The following is a 22,180-nucleotide window of genomic DNA, read 5'->3' as shown; positions in this document are numbered from 1 at the left end:
TCATTGCCAAAGTTCCACACTTCGACCCTTTCTGGGGCAAAGAGATATTCATGAACCAACATCAAGTGAGGAAACTGATAAAGATTTTTATTAAAATGGTCCAAAGACGTCAATCGAACTATTTGTTCACACTTTATGCAAGACAACAGTGAACTGCATGATGGTAACTAAGAACCCTGTAGCCTTCTTTTTACGGCCCGTAATGAGTTGTGTTAGATGACAATGTCTCAATATTTTTCTTTTGCAGTGGATCCTAAAGCAGTTTACTCAAGATTACCTCTCAAACTACATGATTGGCGGACGACCATCACAAGGGGATGGACTAGAGTCCTGCATGCCTTCTGCATCTAGGAGAGCACAATAGGGCCATTCCGCTTCACCTTGTTCAGCAACCGAAATGTTTGTCGCCTCTTTCTTTACCATCTGTAATAGTGCAAGTATAGAACCTTGGTTCATCATTCTTTATTTGATGCTTATGTAATTCTTAAACATATGTACCTGTGAATCGAATAACGCATTGGTTGTTTGAACCTGATGGATATGAATAAAGCTATAGCCTACTTTCAAGTTTAAATTAGGTACAATTTTAAATAGCAGCAATTAATTAGGAAGAAATTACAGTGCACAGGTCATTACGATGCACACGGTTAATAAAGCACAACGTGTGCGATATACATCATAATCCGACATGGTTCAGGAAGAGGAAACATGTGTAACAATGCACACAGTTGTCATTTGCAATGCGTGTGTGATGTCATACACTATCACATACAGTGCGGGAAAACTAAATGTGTGTGATTGTCTACCTATCGTACATGGTTTATAATCATGAACTATTTGTGATGTGCCAGGCATCGTAAAACTCCCGTGCCTGGAATCTCTCCGGAAAACTCCCGTGCCTGGAATCTGCCTGGTTTTAGGTAAAACTACAAAACTCTGACTGCGATGGTAATGCGAGCACAAACGAGTAGCAAGGATGAAGCATTTGGGATATTCGAGATCAAAAACAGTTATATAGGGACAACTGTATGCATCAAGGCCCCCTATCCCCGACGGTTTCTGGGTCGTGTGGGAAGGACCCCCCTGTCGCCGTCATTCACTAGGCGATGGTTCCAAATGCCGTCACGGAAAGGGGTTAAAACCGTTTGTATAGCACCGACGTGTACCAGTGTTTGCAGGAGGAAAATACTTGGCAATAAAAGCATCCTTACACTTATCCCAAGGATCAATACTATTTCCTGGCAAAGATGAAAACCAAGTTTTAGCACGATCTCGTAGTGAGAACAAAAATAATTTTAATTTCACAATATCATTATCCACATTTTTTTCTTTTGCATGTCACACAATTCAACAGAAGTGTTAAGATGGGACGCGCCATCTTCATTAGGATTACTGGAAAATAGTTCTTTCCTAAAAAGATTTAGCAAAGCGGCATTAATATAACAAGACTCCACACTAGTTGCGGGAGGAGAAATCAGAGTACTAATAAAATTATTATTATTAGTATCGGAAAAATCACACAATTTGGTATTTTCTTGAGACATCGTGACTAGGCAAACAAGATAACAAGCAAACAAGCAGAAAGGCAAATAGAAAATATTTTTGTGTTTTTGTGAAAATGTTTTAGAAGTGGAGGAGATAAAAACGGGAGGCAAATGGAAAATAATGTAAATACAAGGACATGAAAGTTTATGCGATGGTAGTCTATAGATGTTGACGATGTCTCCTCGACAACAGTGCTAGAAATTCTTCCTGCTACTTGTGAGTTGTGTTGGGCTTTCCTCGAAGAGGAGAAGATGATGCAGTATAGTAGAGATAAGTATTTCCCTCAGTTCATAACCAAGGTTATCAATCCATTACGAGAACCACCCAACACCTTATTAGCAGTACCTGCACACAAAATAACAAATACTTGCACACAATGCGAACAAGGGGTTGTCAATCCCTTGGCGGTTAATTGCAAGGATCAAATCTCGTAGTGATAGATAGATCATAAAACAAAAAAAATAACTGTAAGAAAAATTGTAGCGAAGTATTTTTGTTTTGAATATATGATAAAAAAGTAGACCCAGGGGCCATAGTTTTCACTAGATGATTCTATCTTGAAAATAGCATACGTACTACAAAAAAATACACTTCCTTGATGATACGTGTTTGTCATAGTAGGTCATGTTTTCTCTCATTCATGTACATCCATGACGATTTTATGATAGAATCAAGATAGTCATACATGTGTTGTCGTAGAAGTGTTCCATTACATTACCAAAATTATCATCATGGAAGTGTCCATTTCCATGACGATAAATGGCGCGTCATGGAAGTGCTTTCGTCAAGGGTGACAGAAACGTGGCATCCACCGTAACAGGTCGCCGTTAAGCTATTGGGTCCGGTTTTGGATCTGATAACCCGTTAACAGCCCGAACCAATGGGGACTTTCCACGTGTAAAATTCTCATTGGCCGGAGGAAACACGTGTTGGCTCACCGCTGGGACAGATGTCATCCACTCACTGGACATGAGGCGCCTACGATATGTCGACACGTGGCACGACCCTACAGAGGCACATTCCGGTGCAAAGGCCGGCCCATTTGACATGGTCAAAGAGGTAGCGGGCCGACCCACGGAAAGCGTGTTAATGGCCTATTAGCATATTGCCCATATACAGCCCGCTAGGTCACTGCCCGTTACGGCTTACCCGAATTAGGTCCAGTAACGTCATATGGGCCGTCCAGTATGATTCTAACCCGTTGTAACTTCCGACCATGTCTGGCCCATGATGTCTTTCTTCCCATATGAGGCCCTTTGTAAATCTTGGCCCATTAACGGCCCGTGGTGAAACTGGTCCATAATGAACAGTCTATCACTTTATACCCATTAACGACCCATTAGTCCGTCGGCCGTTTCCAGCCCGTGTTAACTTTCGGCCTTCTAAGGGCCCATTTACTCATGGGCTCATTTCCAGAATTCGATTACTTACGGTCCGTTACTGGCCTGTTCAGCTTTTGAGACAAATTCAGCCCGTGGTTATAGTTGTCCTGCTTGTGGCCCGTTAACATGTTGGGATGTTTCTGTAGCGTCATCAATTACAGCCTATTAACGGCCCATTATGGTCGGGCCATAAAACAGACGATTTCCACTCTAGCCCGTTTACATCCCATTTTGCGGTCCGTCATTGGTCCACGAATAGTATGACCCATGTTTGGCGAAACGATTATACGGCCCGTAGAAGGCCCATGGATCCTACAACCCGTAGAAGGCCCATGGATCCTATGGCCGATAGAAGGCCCATGGATCCTATGGCCCATAGAAGACCCATGGATCGTACATCCCGTGGAGGGCCATGGTCACTACGCAGGTAGTAGGACCATGGTCACAACAGTCCGTGTGTTGCCACGGTTATTGTGGCCTAGTTTATTGTGGCCACTAGAAAAACACGGAAAAAGAACTACACTGACTACAAGCAAAAAACTAAACAAGACAATAAGGAAATAAATAAGCAAGGAACTAACGCTATGCTATTACGGCTATTACACATATTACATCCACTGGGCATCAAAGTTCGCCACCAGTGCAAATATAGGGAACAAAGCAACATATTACATACACTGGCCGTCTAATTTGGCCACCAGTGCAAATAAATGCGGTAGCAAAACAAGTGCATAACTGAAACAACTTCAGAAGAGCTCAAGAAACATTATCATGGGTATCCACCATGGTGGCAATAAGCTTAGCAATCTTATTAGCTTTGTCCTGCTTGGCGCTAAAATCATCCAATGCTTGTTGTTGCACCAGAAAGTATGTATCTGAATGCTCCAGGGAATTCCGTAGTCCTTCCGCTTCTTGTCGCAGCATAGCTGACCGATGTCTTTCAGCTTGTAGTTTAGACTCAAGAAACCGAACTGATTCAGACAATGAGTTTGAATAGCTTGTGCAAGCGGCAGTGGCCAGTAACTCGAACACTAAACCAAGACAGGACTTTGGGGTTGTCTCACTGTCTTCAAGATAGTCTTCCTTAGCTATTTTATCAGCTTTGTTGGAGACCAACAAGGATGTCTCACTATCATGAACCTTATCTGCATTACTTCCTTTACCATTGCTTAATAAGGCACTCTTCCCCAATATTCTGTCAGCATTCTAAAAGAAGAAACAAGCAGACACATAACAGGTTTAGCATGTACTAGTATATGAAACTCATTTCGGTGAACCAATTCATTAGTAAGGTGGATAGGATTAAACTACCAAGTCTTCTATTGACAAGTAGTACATAATAAAAGCATCAAACAAACATATATCTATGTCCTATGGTCACTGCATTGTCTTGCAAAATCAAAATAGAGACACGGTTCAAATCATATCAATTCAAGACAAAGCAACAGTGAAAGAATACAAAGCGTGGGAAACTACGCGGCACAACAAGATTTTAGATGGGTACCACGGGTCTACATGTACAACAACACTATTGGCTCTATTATGATGCTAGTAATGTGCATGATATGAGAAGTCAACTGTATACACAATTGAAATTGAAATCAACAGAGCTATTGATAAGAGCAAACCTATTAAACAAACATGTGTGAACATATGTGCTGTGCTGTTGGAGTTTCGATTGGATCCTTCAATTTAAAATTAAGTTTGCATGAGTAAATACAGTGATACAAGAGCAAAGCAGTATGCACGATAGCAATGGAATCTTAAATTAGAACAATTGTTCTTCAGGTTTAAGCACTTGTTCTACATGAATAGAGTACAATAAGACGCAAGAATATAGTACTTAAAAATAGAAAATGAGCACATAGACCTTACAACATTCTTGGTTCGGGACCAGTATAGAACAAGGCGTTCCCAGTCATCGTCTAGTAAATGTGTCTCAGGAGAACGTAAGGGAATTTGATGAGTTTCTTTGCCAGTGAAGTACGTTTTATTCAGGTAATTCTGATACTGCCACCATGCATTCCTGAAGATAGCAGAGGTATTAGCACAGGTTACCTCATCCTGAGTTTACAAATCGGTCCTTCTCTATAGAGAAATATGGGAAAATTTGTTGTATTATAACCATCATGGAGGTAGAATGTATGGGACAAAGCAAAGTGATTGCCATGAATAACATTACTTACACATAACTAGACAAACACCTGCAAATGGCATTTTCCTTCATCTTCAGTATAATATCTCCAAGATGGGAATATACGCACATAGGATTTAACAACATCAAATGCGATAGATGCTAAACTATGACTGGCTGGTTGTACTTCCTCCATAGGAATAGGCGTACTAACTAGTGGAGTTGGGGTTCACTGTGGTAGTACTGGCCCTTTGGGAACTGGAGCTGCCTTACTAACTGCTCTTGTTTGGGAGCTCTATGGTGGAGATGGTGCTGTGTCAACATGAACTGGGTTACTATCTGCTGGGGTTGGGGTTAGATTGGGTGAAGCTGGTTCTCTGTCCATCGTAGTAGGGGTACAATTTGCGAGAGTCTGGGTTATGCGTGGTAGGGCTGGTTCTCGTGCATATACAACCAGGGTGCTATCTCCACCAAGAGGTAGCACTTTTTTATTTGTAGACCCTGTTTTTACTCTGCTGTATACTGGCATCACAAGCTCCAATTCAAATGGCTGATAAACAGGAAACATAGTTGAATGTACATACATTGTATGAGAGACAGATGCAATAGATAGTGTGGGAAAAAGAGGGCATGAAATAGTTGACATGTATATTGTTTAACTAAAACAGATAGCATGACATAATTTCACATATATGATGTCTATCTAAACTGGATAGCATAGCATAACATAATTCAAAGATATGATGAATAACTAAACAAGATCGCATGACCTAATTCACATACATGTTATCTAAGTAATTAGGATTGCTTGATTTAATTCACAAAAGTGATTTATATGCTAAACAGAGGGCTTTCGCATATATGATGTCTGAACTAAGAACATGGTGTTGAATATTGTGTATATGATGTCTAAACTACGCAATGCAAGAGACCATATGCAAGATATGAGCAGTATAACCGTGCCAAGTTAGAGCATACACCTCGGTGGGGGAATATGACTGGTCATCTGTCTCTGAATCCATCTTTGAGGAGCTATCGGGACCCAACAAGAGATCTGCTTTGACAGGTAGCACTGTCTGCTCTGAAGGCCTTGATTTCACTCCAGATTTTTCCATCTCCCACCCAAATGGCTGATTCGCAGGAAGAGTAGTTTAATGTACAAACATTGTCGACAAATGGAAATGTAATGAAGAAAAGGATGGGCAAGATATCATTCAAATATATGATGCCTGGTTAAACAAGATGGCATTGCACATTTCACATATATTATGGCTGGCTAAAAGACATGAGACTGCATAATTCCCATATATGATATAGAAACTAAACAGGTGGCATTACAGAACATGTCTAAACTAAGCAGATGACATATATGATGTCAAAAGTTAGGCATTGCAAGGCAACATATCCATGATATGACTAACATCATCATGCCAAGGTAGAGCAAACACCTTGGGCGTAAATAGGAGTGGTCAGCTACGTCTGAATTCGCCTCAGAACAGATATCTTCCTCTGGATTACAATCTGGAGAGGGGGAGGGTTTGCCATTGAACCCACCATGGAGCGATGTCTGCATGACATTGTATTGCCGCGCAAAACTCTTCTCTTTTTCTCTACATGTTCAGCATGACTGTGTAAAATATCTGACATGCATACGAAAAAAATATGGTGAGATTATGTAAGGAGAGCATGCAGAAATCTAGAGTGATGGTAACAACCCGTGGATGGATCCAAAAATAATGATAGCAGGCTGATGATTGCTTTAATTTAATAAAAAAGACATATGATGATTGATTTACTATTTGTTTGCCACCCAAGATGAACAACATAGGCATACCCTAGGTGAACCAGATATTAGACAGAGATACTATTCATTGCTTCCTCGATATGTGCCCCAGAACTAATTTAGAACTCATGTTTGAAAATTAATTAGGACCTGACTTGGAGTCTAAGAGGTGAACAGGACAATAAAGTAGCAGGTAATTTTAAGAAATGCATAACATAAGCAGAAAAAAAAGAGTGCGACATCTCTTGTGGACCCGTGTACTCCTCAGGTTCATCTGCTGAGCCGATGATGGTGATGCCGTTGCGGTGGGTGCCGGCGGCAGGGAAGGAGATCTGAGGCGGCAAAAGATGGTTAGGAGTCGTGATGTTTGGTTTAGTGGATGCTTCTATCGATGGGGCAGCACAGGTGAGGTGGATGACGTCGTGGCAGGAGCAGGACTAACCACACGAAGTTTCCTTCGACACCTCCATGTAACTAAAATAATTCTGTAAGGGCTCATTTGGCTTGCATGATTCTGAAAACGTTGGGATAGGAAAAACACCGGAATATGATAGGAATGCACATGGTAAACAGAGCATTTGTAAACATAGGATTTCTGTCAACTTGGGTGTTTGGTTCACAGGAATTGGAAGAGTAGAGGAATGCAAAGAAACATGGCCAAAATAATGTGAAACCATATGAAATAGTGTACAGTTAAAATGTTATTCTGCCACTAATGCACTTGGTCTTGTTTTCATGCATAGGATTTTGAAAAGTAGGTCTAGGTGGATTTTTTGCTCCATTCCTTTCAACAAAATGCATGAATAATTGAATAGTAGAGTGCCATAGGAAAATTTCCTATTGCTATGTTTTTCCATTGAACCAAAATAGACCTAATGGATCGACATGAATGTAGAGTAATAAGTGATGCAACAAGTGTACAACCTCTTTGTCGTAGCCGTGTCGTCCTCAGCATCATTGGGTTGGTCACTGAAGAAGTTGAGGCAGAGGTGGTTGTCGGAGGTGTGGAGGAAGATCTGAGGAATCTTTAGATGGCGTCCAGGGCACTGCTCTGTTGTGATGGATCGTTCTGTCGTTGGAGCAGCTCCGGTGAGCCGTAAGACGTCAAGGCTGAAGCGGCACAAGACATACATCGTTAATCTCAAGTGGGATTCTAATAGCATCTCCAACAGATGATCTAAAATATATTACCAAAAAGTGACAGATGTAAAATTTACATCACCAAAAACCACCTGACTATAACATATGAGGTAAAAACTGTTGACTCTGAACTTAACTGTCGAAACTGAAATTTACCGTGGAATCTGAATGTTACTGTCAAAACTGAACGCAATGGTAGCAAAGAGGCACTTCACATGTAGTTTAGGGAGGGTTTGCAGTTCATCTTCAACCTGCACCCCCCTGAGCCGCCAGCCACCACCGGCCGAACCGCCGGCCCCCGTGCCGCCTCGCCTCCTCGTCGTCCCGAAACAACTCCCCATCGTCGATCCGTCGCCGCCTCACGGCCCCGAAACAACTACCCACCGCCGGTCCGCCGCCGCCCAGGCCAGCCCTCTAGGCCCCCGCCCCCCTCGCGCCGAGCTTTTTCTGCGGCGATCCCCATGCCACCGCCCCACCACCGTGCCCCCACCGCCGGTGACCACCGCCCCCACCCTCAACCCTAAGATAGATAGTGGGGTACCTCTCCGGCGAGCCCCCCTCCCCGCTGCGGGTGGTTCTTCCTTAACTCTGGTGAGCCCCCCACCCCTTGAAAATCGACTGACCCAAAAGTCATTTCAGTCGACTAAAGTGTAGCTAAATTGGAGCAGAGCAGCAGCACGAGCGAGGGGGAGAGCAGCAGCAGCAGCGCGAGTGAGAGCCGGAGCAGCATCAGCAGATTCGGCTGGTATGGACGCTGCCCCAGAAGGGGCCTCGCACTGTGGGAGAGCCGCCGTGGATATGTTTCCCACGGTGCCGGCTTCGAGGTAGCCGCTCCACAGGGGTGTGGGATGGAGCACCATCGGCGTCGGGAAGTCGAGTTAAGGAGAAGGTGCGATGCGATGAGTGTACAACCTCTTTGGTTGCGCCGAGTAGGCCTCGGCTTTGACCGAGGAGTCAGGGAGGATGCTGCGGTTCCGATGGAGCAAGTTAAGGCGGCGCTATGGGGATGGAGCAGCCGCGATAGACCAGGCGATCATCGGAGCAGCTCCTTGGAGGTGGAGGATGGGGCGGCTAAACAGGCAGGACGACAATATGGACGACAAATCCTCATCCGAGGAGGTGGATGAGGAACATCGAGATGTTGCGGTGGACGATGTCGTCGGGGAAGAGGCTCCGGCTGGGTAGCGGTGAGGTGGCGGACGGAGGAGGGTGGGGTTTCGCGGCTGGAGCGGAGAGGTTATGGCGGCCTGGGATGTCGAATGGTGAAAAGGAGGCGATGGGAGGGGGAACCATGACTTAGGGACATGCTTGTCCAAAATGTAGGTTGTGTTACAAAAGTACCCCCACCAATTGGAACTAGCGGCCCTTTCGGCTCCGGGTTAGAAGGGGGATTCACGTGTCGGGATTTGGCGGCTAGAAGGAGTTTTCACGCGCGTTGTAATTTCGGGAAAGCATGGCGCAGGTTGTGAAGGCGCCAATTTTGGGAGCATGATATCTGAATTTTCGGGACATAACAAGGCGCGGGTTGAAATATAGGGACAAGCCTAACGTGTAATATTGTACTTTTACGTACGAAATCAATTCTCACTTCCCTCAATGAAAAAACGAAAAAAATTAATACTATTCAAACCACACAAAGAGAGAGTCTTGTCCCGTTTTACTATACAAATGTTATTCAAAACAGAGTAAGAATCCATGTTATGTCCAATTAATTTTTTTCGCTAGCTGTACAATGCATGTAACCTACTCATACCAACATTTTAGTGCATTCCAAATGTCTATACTACCGCTGCAATTTGAACTAAATTTGAATCCGTTTCTCTATTTGAATAAGAATCTACAATCATGATTGTTGCCAACTTCAACCATCATTCGTGTATTACCTTAACAACACACCACATGATTACTATAGAGATAGATATGAACTATGTGTACTATATAAACTCGAAATCAATTTTTTGAATACACTTGATGTTGATTCCAAATAATAGTACATTTGATGTGCTGACTATATATTCATAATCTAAACCATGTTCCATACGTACACCGTGTTTATCACACAAAGTATAGTGCCCCACCCCTACATTATGACAAGTATTTAACCCTGAGCTGCAAAAGGCACACATTAGCCCAAATTATAATCAATGTTCTACATTATGATATGTTCTTCAAGTATCTGTATCCACTTTTTTATAATGAATTATGATCAACGTTCGTCTTTTACACCTTCACTATCCTCTTCTCTTTCTAGCTAGCTAGCGCTAACTTTCTATCGTGCATGCACACGCCCGCCCCCTCTCACCCTCCCTCAACATACCCTCCATCGCGCATGTTCATTATTTCTCTTTAGGTCATTCACCCGCGGTGTGTGTAGGCCCCCGGCTCCTTCTTTCCGGCACACACCGGTCGATATACCTCTCTAACCAAGTGTGCCTACCAAAACACATACTTCCTGTCGTGGGTTTGTCACGGCAGATGTCCTCGTGAAAGGACTTAGCTGTGGAGTCATCGCAACGGGTTAGCTTAAAGGGGTTAAACCGGACAAGGGGACACAGAGAGTTTATACTAGTTCGACCCCTTTGATGAAGGTAAAAGCCTACGACTAGTTGTGATTGGTATTGCTTGGGTTTTGAAGGCCAGGGAGCTAATCCGCTTTGTTTGGCTCTCGAGTTGTTGTCCCTCCCTCAACCGCTGCCGGGTCGTCCCTTTATATACATAGGTTGACGCCCGCCGGTTTACAGAGTCCCGAAGCCGGATCATAAACGTGTCCAGTTCGGTCTCCACACTTCCTATCTTACAAAGCAAGTTACATGATTAAGTCGGTTTACATCTACAGGCCTTAACTCACTTCTGGGCCTTGGGCATTCGTAAAGCGCCATCATCTTCACGTCTTCATGGGATTCTATTCTTCATAAAGTTAATCCGGCTACTCCTGGCCGGTTTACATCCAGTAGTAATATCTCCAACATTAGGCCCCAGATTGGTTTGAACTTGTTCTTGTCAATCTTCAATACTTAGAAAAATTCCTTCTTTACATTTTCACCTTGTTCTTGTAAACTGCCATGACGTCATGCTCCAGGTTCTTAACAAACCTCCCTAACGTCATCTGTTCATTAAAGCTGGAGATTACCTTCATTAATGCATATCCAGTCATCGAAGCGACACCATTATTACTTATCCATTTTTTGAGCTCCTCGATTCCCGCACTTGCCGTTGTATCGTTTCGCCTTATAAATAGGGGCAGGGGACCCTTTTCTTTTCTTTCTGCTACCCTGTCGGTGTCAAAACCGGCGGATCTCAGGTAGGGGGTCCCAAACTGTGTGTCTAGGCGGATGGTAACAGGAGGCAGGGGACACAATGTTTTACCCAGGTTCGGGCCCTCTTGATGGAGGTAAAACCCTACGTCCTGCTTGATTAATATTGATGATATGGGTAGTACAAGAGTAGATCTACCACGAGATCAGAGAGGCTAAACCCTAGAAGCTAGCCTATGGTATGATTGTTGTCTGTCCTACGGACTAAAACCCTCCGGTTTATATAGACACCGGAGAGGGCTAGGGTTACACAGAGTCGGTTACAAGGGTAGGAGATCTATATATCTGTATCGCCAAGCTTTCCTTCCACGCCAAGGAAAGTCCCTTCCGGACACGGGACGAAGTCTTCAATCTTGCATCTTCATAGTCTGGGAGTCCGGCCGAAGGTATAGTCCGGCTATCCTGACACCCCCTAATCCAGGACTCCCTCAGTAGCCCCCGAACCAGGCTTCAATGACGACGAGTCCGACGCGCAAATTGTCTTCGGCATTGCAAGGCGGGTTCTCCTCCAAATTCCGTGTACCTGTTGAATAATGTCCGATTTTTTGTAAATGTAGCGCTCCTTGGCTTCTACGCCCAATAATGGCCGTCTTCCACGTGTCAAACGAATACGAAAAGTCAGGGTGTTTTTATATTTACACCCCTAGCCGCGTGAATGAGCCGCCTATTTAAGGGGACGAGGATTTAGATCCAAACCACACCTTCTCCCCTCCGCGAGTATTCATCAGAGCGTATCCGACAGAGGTCCATTCTATCATGGCCGGCCGCCGCAGCTCCTCCTCTCGCCCTTCCAGCCCTCAGCCTGGAGATTGGAAGAGATGCTCCATCCCATACAGCGAGCTAGTGACGCTCCAGACCAAGGGATTTCTCCCCCCGTCCTATATGGTCCTGGTTCGAGCCGGACTTGCCACCTATAATGGCAGAGAGCAAGCGGAAAGCGCCCCCAATCCCTCCAAAGAAGAGCGAGTATGCCTTGTCCCTTACTTAATAAGAGGGCTCGGATTTCCAATTCATCCCTTTCTCCGGGGGCTCCTGGAGTTCTATGGCCTCCAGCTACACAACCTCACGCCTGCCTCCATATTGCATATCGCGGGCTTCGTAGCCCTTTGCGAGCTGTTTTTGGGCTGCGAGGCTCATTTCGCGCTGTGGAAAAGGCTATTTTGCCTTGTGCCCCGTTCTCAGAAGGGGTCAATATATCAAGTGGGCGGAGCCGAAGTGTGGTGCATCACCGGGGCCGGATATCTATCCGGAACCCCAAAGAAGGCGTCCGAGGACTGGCCTTCGGAATGGTTTTATATAGAGGACGTCCCGCTGCCGGATCCTGTCCGGATCGGCCTCCCTGAGTTCGACAGTGCTCCCCTAAAGAAGCGCCTAAGCTGGCGTCCACGCAGCCCTCAGAGGGAAAGCGACAAGGATGTTATTTACCTGATGGGCCGGATAAGATTGTTAGCTCATTCCGGACTCACCATGATCGGGGTCATGGCCGCATGCATCATGCGAGGGGTGCAGCCGCTCCAGTATAGAGGCCACCCCATGTGGGACTTCAACGGGCAGGACGACGCCACCCGCCACGGCCGTAAGGGGCCGGATTCGACTGCCGCTCTAATAAAGACCTTGTCCACTTTGTACAAGGGAGAAGAGGAAGAATTTCTCCGCATCAACCCACGGGGTGGATTTTCTATGTACAATCCCCCAAGTCAGGTAAGTGGACACTTTTACTTGCCCATCCGTTTTATATTCCCATCGTTAGATATTCAGTCTAACGACTTCAACGCAGGAGCTGCGCCAGGCTGTTAAAGAAATAAACAGCCCTCCTCCACAACCCAGGATCCGGGACGGTCCCTCGACCCGGCCTCTCAAGAGGATCCGGACTTATCTGTGGAGCTGATTGATGGGGTGTTTCATCAATTGAGCAAGGACAATGCCTTGGTGGCCATTACGACCGATTACCCAGGGCTACTCCCAGCCTCACAGGTAACTGAGACCGAAGTCCCATCACTTTGAAAAGGGATCTATCCTCGCGTGATTTCGATTGCCGTATGACAACCGTGTTTTGTAGGGGAGGTCCTTGAGACGGGAGGCCGAGCCTGTGGCGACTAGCCAACGAGGGGTGGCAAGGCCCCGCGGGATGAAAAGAAGTGCGGTCTGGACTGAGACGCCGACGCAAAGGTATAGCGCGCCATCTTATTCCCAGGTGCTATTCCTTCAAGGCATATTAACGCTCGTGCTCTCTTCAGGACGAAGAGACCTCGCCGGACTATATCCGGAGAGGTTGCCAATCGCGCCTCCACCAGCCAGGCTCCAAAGCCTGGTCTGGAAGCGGAGGCGAACACAAGGCGCACACCGGATGCTCCTCCGACAGAGGATGCCGATAGGCTGTCTGCCCCATTCCGAGGTGGAGAGTGCCATGAACCACAGGCGTCGCCGGACAGTTCTTCACGACGCTTGTTTCTCCCAAGAGGCATTGGATGCCTTTAATTCGGGAGATGCGTACCTCCGTGCCGCTCAAAATGGTCTAGCCAGAGCCACAGAGCAATATGTAAAAGACATACGGGTAAGAAAATTTTGGTAATTATATATATATATATATACTAGTAGCCCCCGAGACTTGAAACAGTTAGAGTAACTGATTTAAGGATCATTTGTTATGCAGGTTCTTACAGAAAAGAATACCCTACTGTCCCAGGAGCTGGAAGAGTGCAAAGCCCAACTTGGGGCCGCACTAGCCGCGGCAGGGGAGCCCAAGGGCCCCCCTCTGGTAATATACGCTTCGAAAGATAAGTATTTTGCGAAGTGCGGCATGGGTGCAAAATCTGACAAAAGAAATTGCAGATGGCGCTAGATTAAATCCGGAAGAGCAACAACTCCAACGCTAGCTGAAGGCTGGTGAGAGCGTGCTGACAAAGGTGAGGCGGGAGAAGAACGATCTCCAAGATGCCAACACCAAGCTGGGTGTTGAACTGAAGGATGTTCGTGCCCAGCTGTTGGACTCCATTAAGGAGAATCAGTGGCTTCGACGCGACATATTTAGTAAGTGCTTAAACGAACTTTGAAAAAAAAGTTCGGCGAGGAAGTCGACTAACAGAGTAATGTCTGTAGGTATGCTAACAGATCGTCCTGCAGAGGAAATGCCCGGTTCTACGGGTGACCTTCTTCCCGAGCTCTCACAACTGCACGAGCGAGCTCGGCAGGTGATGCAAGGCATCGCCCAGGCCTTGTGGCCATCCGTCTCCATGCCCGAAGGCCTTGGAGAGCTTGTAGAGAAGCTGAAGGGAGCGCGGCGGCGCTTCCGATTGTGGAAGATGTCAGCCTGCCGTCAAGGCGCCAGGGAAGCCTGGTCCATGGTGAAGACGCGGTACACGAAGGCTGACCCAAACCACATGGCCGAGGTCGGACCCGTGGGGCCCGATGGGAAGGAGATCCCTGTGAGCTTAGTATACGGCCAAGTAGAATTGGCCGCAAAGTATTCCCAACAGGACTATAAACTAGACAGCCTGTTATATGGTATTGAAGAGGAATACAATCAGTCAGATTGACTATGTAATTTTAATTGACATGTGTAATGCCTTCTAGCCGAATTGTAGATCGTTTGTCATGGCCGACCTTTTCGCTTCAACCTCAGGACCTGACGGTCCGGAGTGTGTCCAAATACCCTCACGGTTATATAAGAACTGGGATATGCATGGAGACCAGGCGTAGGGGTCATTAGTGCTTGAACAGACAAGTGCCCAACTAGTTATGTTATATTACATGGTTAGTAAGAAACATCTTCGAGGGAGAATAGTTCTGTTAGGGGTTCCTTTCCCTGGGAGTCATGCCCTAAAGTGCATGTCCATTCTGCGAAAAGAGACGCAGGAAAAACATCTGGGGGCGTATAGATAAATAAGTGAAAAAAAGATCATCTTTAGTTCACCGACCGAATATTCCCTTAAGAACGCTAGATTTCGGCTTCACCCAGCCTGAGGTACACATCCGGCTGACCCGGCAGTAACAATCGCAGAGGTGCTTCCTTTACCACCTAGCCGAACAATCGGGAACGTAGGGGTAAGCACAGGAGCCAGGCAACCCAGCTTGGCCAAAACTTAAGTCATATCGATGCATATAATGGTGAATAAAAGGTACATGTGGAAGTGTGACACATGTGTTGGGCATGAAGCCCGTATAAATAAGCTTCTGTTTAAAGAAGCCCCCAGGTTTAATGAGCGCGGATAGCGCGTCACTTTATGAGTCTTTAAAGGCTATAAGAGAGAGAGGAGAAGGAGAGAAATGTAAGACATAAAGTATATAAAAAATGGACAGAGGAAGGAGACGAACACAGAGTCCGGCGCTAGGCATAGAATCTTCCGAGACGGGCTGCGTTCCATGGGTTCGTCTCGAGTCGGTTATCCGATGCATCTCGCAGGCGGTATGCTCCACCAGTCAGGACTTGGTCAATTATGAAGGGACCTTCCCACTTGGGCTTGAGTTTGTCCTTTTTCTTGTCTGGCAGACATAGAACTAATTCGCCAACGTTGTAATTTTTGGCCCGTACTTCTCTGCTTTGGTATCTTCAAGCCTGCTGTTGATAGAATGCGGAACAGGCTTTTGCCACGTCACGCTCTTCATCCAAGGCGTCCAAACTGTCCTGCCGATCGAGCTCTGCTTCTCTTTCTTCGTACATGCGCACTCGAGGTGAGTCATGAATTATGTCGCAGGGCAAAACTGCCTCTGCGCCGTACACCATGAAGAATGGTGTGTATCCGGTGGTGTGCGATTCGGCGTGGTCCGCAGCCCCCAGAGTATGGAGTCGAGCTCCTCTACCCAGTGCGTATTAGATTCCTTAAGGGACCGCACTAATCTGGGTTTGATGCCGCTCATGATAAGACCATTTGCACGTTCGACCTAGCCCTTAGTTTGTGGGTGATAGACGGAAGCATAATCGAGCTTGATGCCCATGTTTTTGCACCAGACTTTCACCACGTCGGCTGTAAAGTTCATGCCGTTATCAGTGATGATGCTGTGGGGGACGCCGTAACGATGTACAACCTCGGATATAAAGTCTATCACCGGTCCGGATTCGGCCGTTTTAACAGGCTTGGCTTCTATCCATTTGGTGAACTTATCCACCATGACCAGTAAGTATTTTTTCTTGTGGGTTCTACCTTTAAGGGGTCCAACCATGTCAAGACCCCAGACCGTGAAGGGCCAAGTGATGGGGATAGTTTGGAGGGCGGTGGGTGGCATATGGCTTTGGTTTAAAAAATCTGGCAACCGATGCATCGTTGGACTAAGTCCTGGGCGTCTGCCCGGGCCGTCGGCCAATAAAAGCCTGTACGGAAGGCCTTGCTTACAAGGGACCGAGCTGTAGCGTGATGGCCACCGAGTCCGGCATGAATTTCAGCCAGGAGGTTCCGCCCTTCCTCTTCGGAGATGCACCTTTGAAGGACTCCGGTAGTGCTTGTCTTATAAAGCTCTCCCTCATGGACTTTATAGGCTTTAGATCGCCGCACTATGCAGCGTGCCTCATTTTGGTCCTCGGGGAATTCCTGCCTAGTAAGGTAGGCGAGGAATGGTTCTGTCCACGGGGCGATGACAGACATTATTACGTGGGCTGAAGGTGTTATTTCATTGGCAGAGCCTCCAATTATGTTCGAGTGTTCGGTGTCGGGTAGTGCGGTTGGGTCCTGTACGAATGGCTTGAACAACCTTTCCAAGAAGATGTTGGGGGGACTACATCGCGTTTTGCGCCGATGCGTGCCAGGACATCTGCCGCCTGATTATTTTCCCGGGCTATATGGTGAAATTCGAGACCTTCGAACCGAGCTGACATTTTTAGGACGGCGTTGCGATAAGCTGCCATTTTTGGATCCTTGGCATCAAAGTCTCCATTTATTTGGGATATTGCAAGGTTCGAGTCCCCGCGCACCTCTAGGCGTTGAATGCCCATGGATACTGCCATCCGGAGACCATGTAAAAGGGCCTCATATTCGGCTGCATTGTTGGAGTCTGTGTACATTATCTGGAGTACGTATTGAACTGTGTCTCCTGTGGGGGACGTCAAAACGACGCCAGCCCCTAGACCGGCCAACATTTTAGAGCCGTAGAAGTGCATGACCCAGTTTGAATATGTGCCGTACTCTTTAGGGAGTTCGGCCTCCGTCAGTTCTGCGACGAAGTCGGCCAAAACTTGCGACCTGATAGCTCGCCGTGGCTTGTAAGTTATGTCGAACGGGAGGAGCTCAATGGCCTATTTTGCAATCCAGCCCGTCGCGTGTGGTTGTTTATAATAACGTGAAGTGGCACTTCCGAGGCTACTATTATTGAACCCTCTTGAAAGTAGTGTCGCAGCTTCCGGGATGCCATAAATACCACGTACGCAATCTTTTGATAATGCGGGTACCGTGACTTGAACGGAGTAAGGACAGTGGACACATAGTAGACCAGCTTTTGAAGGGGGAATTTGTGTCCGTCCGTTTCTCGTTCGACGACGAGCACTGCACTTACGACCTGATGGGTTGCTGCAATGTATAATAGCATTGGTTCGCCAATGTTTGGCACGGCCAGGACTGGGTTTGTTGCCAAGATGGCTTTTATTTTGTCGAGTCCGGCCGTGGCTGCATCCGTCCACTCGAAGTGTTCGGTGTGCCGAAGGAGGCGGTAAAGGGGTAGGGCCTTTTCTCCCAAGCGGGAGATAAAGCGGCTTAGAGCCGCCACGCATCCGGTTGATTTTTGTATTTGTTTGAGGTCCTCCGGGATATCCAATTGTGACAGAGCTTGGATCTTGGCTGGATTTGCTTCAATTCCTCTGCCGGATACAATGAAGCCCAAGAGCTTTCCGGCTGGAACGCCGAAGATGCATTTTTCCGGGTTGAGCTTGATGGCGTATGTTCGGAGGTTATCGAATGTTAGCCTCAAGTCGTCTACTAGAGATTCGACATGTCTTGTTTTAACGACCACATCATCTACGTATGCCTCCACTGTTTTGCCGATCTGGTTTGCCAGACATGTCTGAATCATGCGCTGATATGTTGCGCCGGCGTTTTTGAGCCCGAAGGGCATTGTGTTGAAGCAGAATGGGCCGTATGGTGTGATGAATGCCGTTGCGGCTTGGTCTGACTCTGCCATCTTTATTTGATGGTAGCCGGAGTATGCGTCGAGGAAATACAACGAATCGTGTCCTGCGGTAGCGTCGATAATTTGATCGATGCGGGGGAGAGGGAAGGGATCCTTTGGGCAAGCCTCGTTATGGTCTTTAAAATCAACGCACAGGCGCCAGGATTTGTCCTTCTTTGGTACCATCACCAGGTTTGCTAGCCAGTCCGGGTGTTTTATATCTTTGATGAATCCGGCCTCCAATAGCTTGGCTAGTTCCTCTCCCATGGCCTGTCTCTTAGGTTCGGAAAAATGCCGAAGAGCCTATTTGACTGGCTTGAATCCTTTTAGGATATTTAAGCTGTGTTCGGCCAGCCTGCGTGGGATTCCTGGCATGCCTGAAGGGTGCCATGCGAAAATGTCCCAGTTCTCTTGTAGGAACTCTTGTAGTGCGGCGTCTACATGAGGGTTTAACTGTGCCCTGATGGAAGCTGTTTTATTGGGGTCCGTTGGATGGACCTGGAATTTGACTATTTCGTCCGCTGGTTTAAAGGAGGTGAACTTGGATCTTTTGTCGAGTATCACATCATCCCTATTCACCGTGGAGCGCAGCGCAGTCAGTTCCTCAGCCGCTAGGGCTTCGGATAGCGCCTCGAGGGCCAGTGCGGCTGTCTTGTTTTCGACGCGGAGTGCTATGTCTGGATCACTAGCGAGAGTGATGATTCTGTTAGGCCTGGGCATCTTGAGCTTCATGTACCCGTAATGGGGAATTGCTTGGAAGATTGTAAATGCTTCCCGCCCTAGCAGAGCGTGATATCCGCTACTGAACGGGGCCACTTGGAACGTGACCTCTTCGGACCTGTAATTATCTGGCGTGCCGAACACCACATCTAGTGTGATTTTTCCTGTACAGCGCGCTTCCCGACTAGGGATTATTCCTCTAAAGGTTGTGCTGCTTCGCTCAATGCGGTTCCAGTCTATTTCCATTTTTTGAAGGGTTTCCTCATAAACGAGGTTCAATCCGCTGTGGCCATCCATGAGTACCTTGGTAAGACGAAAGCCGTCCACTATTGGACCGAGGACCAATGCGGCTGGTGCTCGGGCTGTTCAGAATTTAGGTTCATCACTGGCGTTAAAAGTAATAGCCGTGTCACTCCATGGGTTTATTGTTGCTACTTGGTAGACTTCGGCAAGGCTGCGGAGTGTTCTTTTTCGCATATTATTTGATGCGAAAGTCTCGAAGACTGTTAATACCGTACTGGTGTCTCTGGGGTGGCTTTCTGTGGCTTCTGGAATTAGAAGATCTTCGCCAATTTTTGCCACCTGCCGGAGTATCCAACATGCTCTAAGGCTGTGAGTTGGTGTGGCGCCCTCTGCACTGTGAATTTTACAGGGTCCATTAAGCCATCCTTCCAGTACAGTTCCGTGCCCTGTAGAGGGCATTTGCTTTTTGGTATTGAACATGGGTGTCTGGCGATGATGCACCCTTTTATTTTGGACTGGGTTTGTATTCAGGGCCGGATTGTCCCAAAAATTTATTTCGGTTTTCCAGGCGCTTTCCATCGCACAATACTTTCGTACTATGGACGCCAAGTCAGCGAAGCGTGTAATATCACGGCGACTTATGGCGTTGAGGATTCCCGTGTCTATGCAATTATTGCAAAAGAATGAAATTGTGTCTTCCTCGTGGCAGTCATTTATCCTGTTCATAACCAGGAGGAATCTGTCCCAGTAATGATGTACTATTTCTTCGGGCTCTTGCCTAATTTGGGAGAGATCGCTTATGTACGGGTGGGTGGGTAGAATCAAATCCGAAACCTCACCCAATCTGAGACCCAGGGGCCAAGGAGTTTCCGAACTCGAAAGTTTGGATTCTTGGATGCTGTCCAATGAATCTAGCCCGTCGCCTGACTTTATGTTCAGGTCTTGAGTGATGTCCTCCCCTCCGCGGGTATCCAGCTTGGAGGGATCGGGAATCCGGACATAGCTAGTCCTTAAGATAGATGAAGGGTTGCCGCACTGTCCCTCTACCATGGCAACGTGATGGGTGACCTGGGGAGAGTTAATCTCTCTCAGATCGGGTTTAGGCCCAATCTGGTCGTAATCCGTAGCGACTCCCAGGGCGGCGATGCGATCCAAGAGCTCGTTTAGGGAAGAGAGCTCCATTGGATCTAGCTTCTCGGCGAATTCCGAGCTGACGTGAAGATTGCTTTCGATGACCCGAGAGGTCATCGTCGGCGCAGCAGCCGAACAGGCAGTCATAAGGAAACCACCTAGCCGGAGAGTTTGGCCGACAGCCAAAGCTCCCTTAGCAACGGTGCCGTCTTTAAAGACGGGATGAGGCATCCTTCCTGATGGCGACGGCACAAAGGAACTCTCAATGAAAGCACCAATGTCGGTGTCAAAACCGGCGGATCTCGGGTAGGGGGTCTCGAACTGTGCGTCTAGGCGGATGGTAACAGGAGGCAGGGGACACGATGTTTTACCCAGGTTCGGGCCCTCTTGATGGAGGTAAAACCCTACGTCCTGCTTGATTAATATTGATGATATGGGTAGTACAAGAGTAGATCTACCACGAGATCAGAGAGGCTAAACCCTAGAAGCTAGCCTATGGTATGATTGTTGTCTGCCCTACGGACTAAAACCTTCCGGTTTATATAGACACTGGAGAGGGCTAGGGTTACACAGAGTCAGTTACAAGGGTAGGAGATCTATATATCCGTATCACCAAGCTTGCCTTCCACGCCAAGGAAAGTCCCTTCCGGACACGGGACGAAGTCTTCAATCTTGCATCTTCATAGTCCGGGAGTCCGGCCGAAGGTATAGTCAAGCTATCCGGACACCCCCTAATCCAGGACTCCCTCATACCCCTTCGTCCCTTCTTCTTCCTCGCGAGGTCTCTGCTCCTCAGCGCCGCCGCCATCGTCAAGCCTCGCCTCTGCCTCATCGTCGGCCGCTGCATCACCCTGATCGAACCAAAAAACCACTGCACCTCTCTGCTGTTCCTATGACACTGGTAACCCTTTTTTACTTCCACCCTAGATCTTATCTTTTAGGGTTTCACTGTTCGTCGGAGTTCATCGAAAACTTCAGTGCTATTCCTCTCTTTTCTTCTCTATAGCATCCAAGGCTAGGCTGGACCTGTTATTCTTGCGCGACTGTAGCCATAATCATATTCTCCTCATTAGATTCCCTCATTATATCAAGAACAACTTATCTGAATCAGCTGAACTATTTAAGTACCTGAAGCTTGAGCCTGAATATATTCCAGTGTCTGGTATACTTAGATCTGAAATTTTCATGTAACTCTGTGAAATCTGTTTTCCCTTACTTAAGTATTTTTAGATCTGTACTCCTCACACCAATATAGGTGGTTTAACTTTGTATAAGAAATCTATACCATTAGCCCTCTGATAAACTGGAGGAGCCTTTTACCTCCATCGTTATACTCCGGTTTAGCAGTGTCTGGATACCCCTGTTCTGATATTGCCTTGTTATCCATTATTGCATTGGTCTCCGATTTATGCAATTTCACATATCAGTATATCTTTTACTCCGTTGCCTCTTGTATGTCATCATGAGTGATTTATAAACCGAACTTTCTTTTCCAGCTTGTTTGTTCCGCAATGGCCAAGCAATTTACCGCTTGCAACTAGGCTCATTCCTGGTTCACCGACGAATAACTGAACGATATGGTTAGCATCGGTACTTTGCCTAAGAAAACTGAAATTAAATGGTGAGTTCCAGGAGCAGAAAATCCTCCAACCCCGAGGCAGGGTGAGGTGGTGGTCTTTGTTGACCACATAGGCCG

The sequence above is a fragment of the Triticum urartu genome, chromosome 2 (assembly GCF_003073215.2).
Source record: "Triticum urartu cultivar G1812 chromosome 2, Tu2.1, whole genome shotgun sequence".
Taxonomy (NCBI): domain Eukaryota; kingdom Viridiplantae; phylum Streptophyta; class Magnoliopsida; order Poales; family Poaceae; genus Triticum; species Triticum urartu.
The sequence above is the reverse complement of the archived record's forward strand: the minus strand, read 5'-3'. Positions refer to the sequence as shown.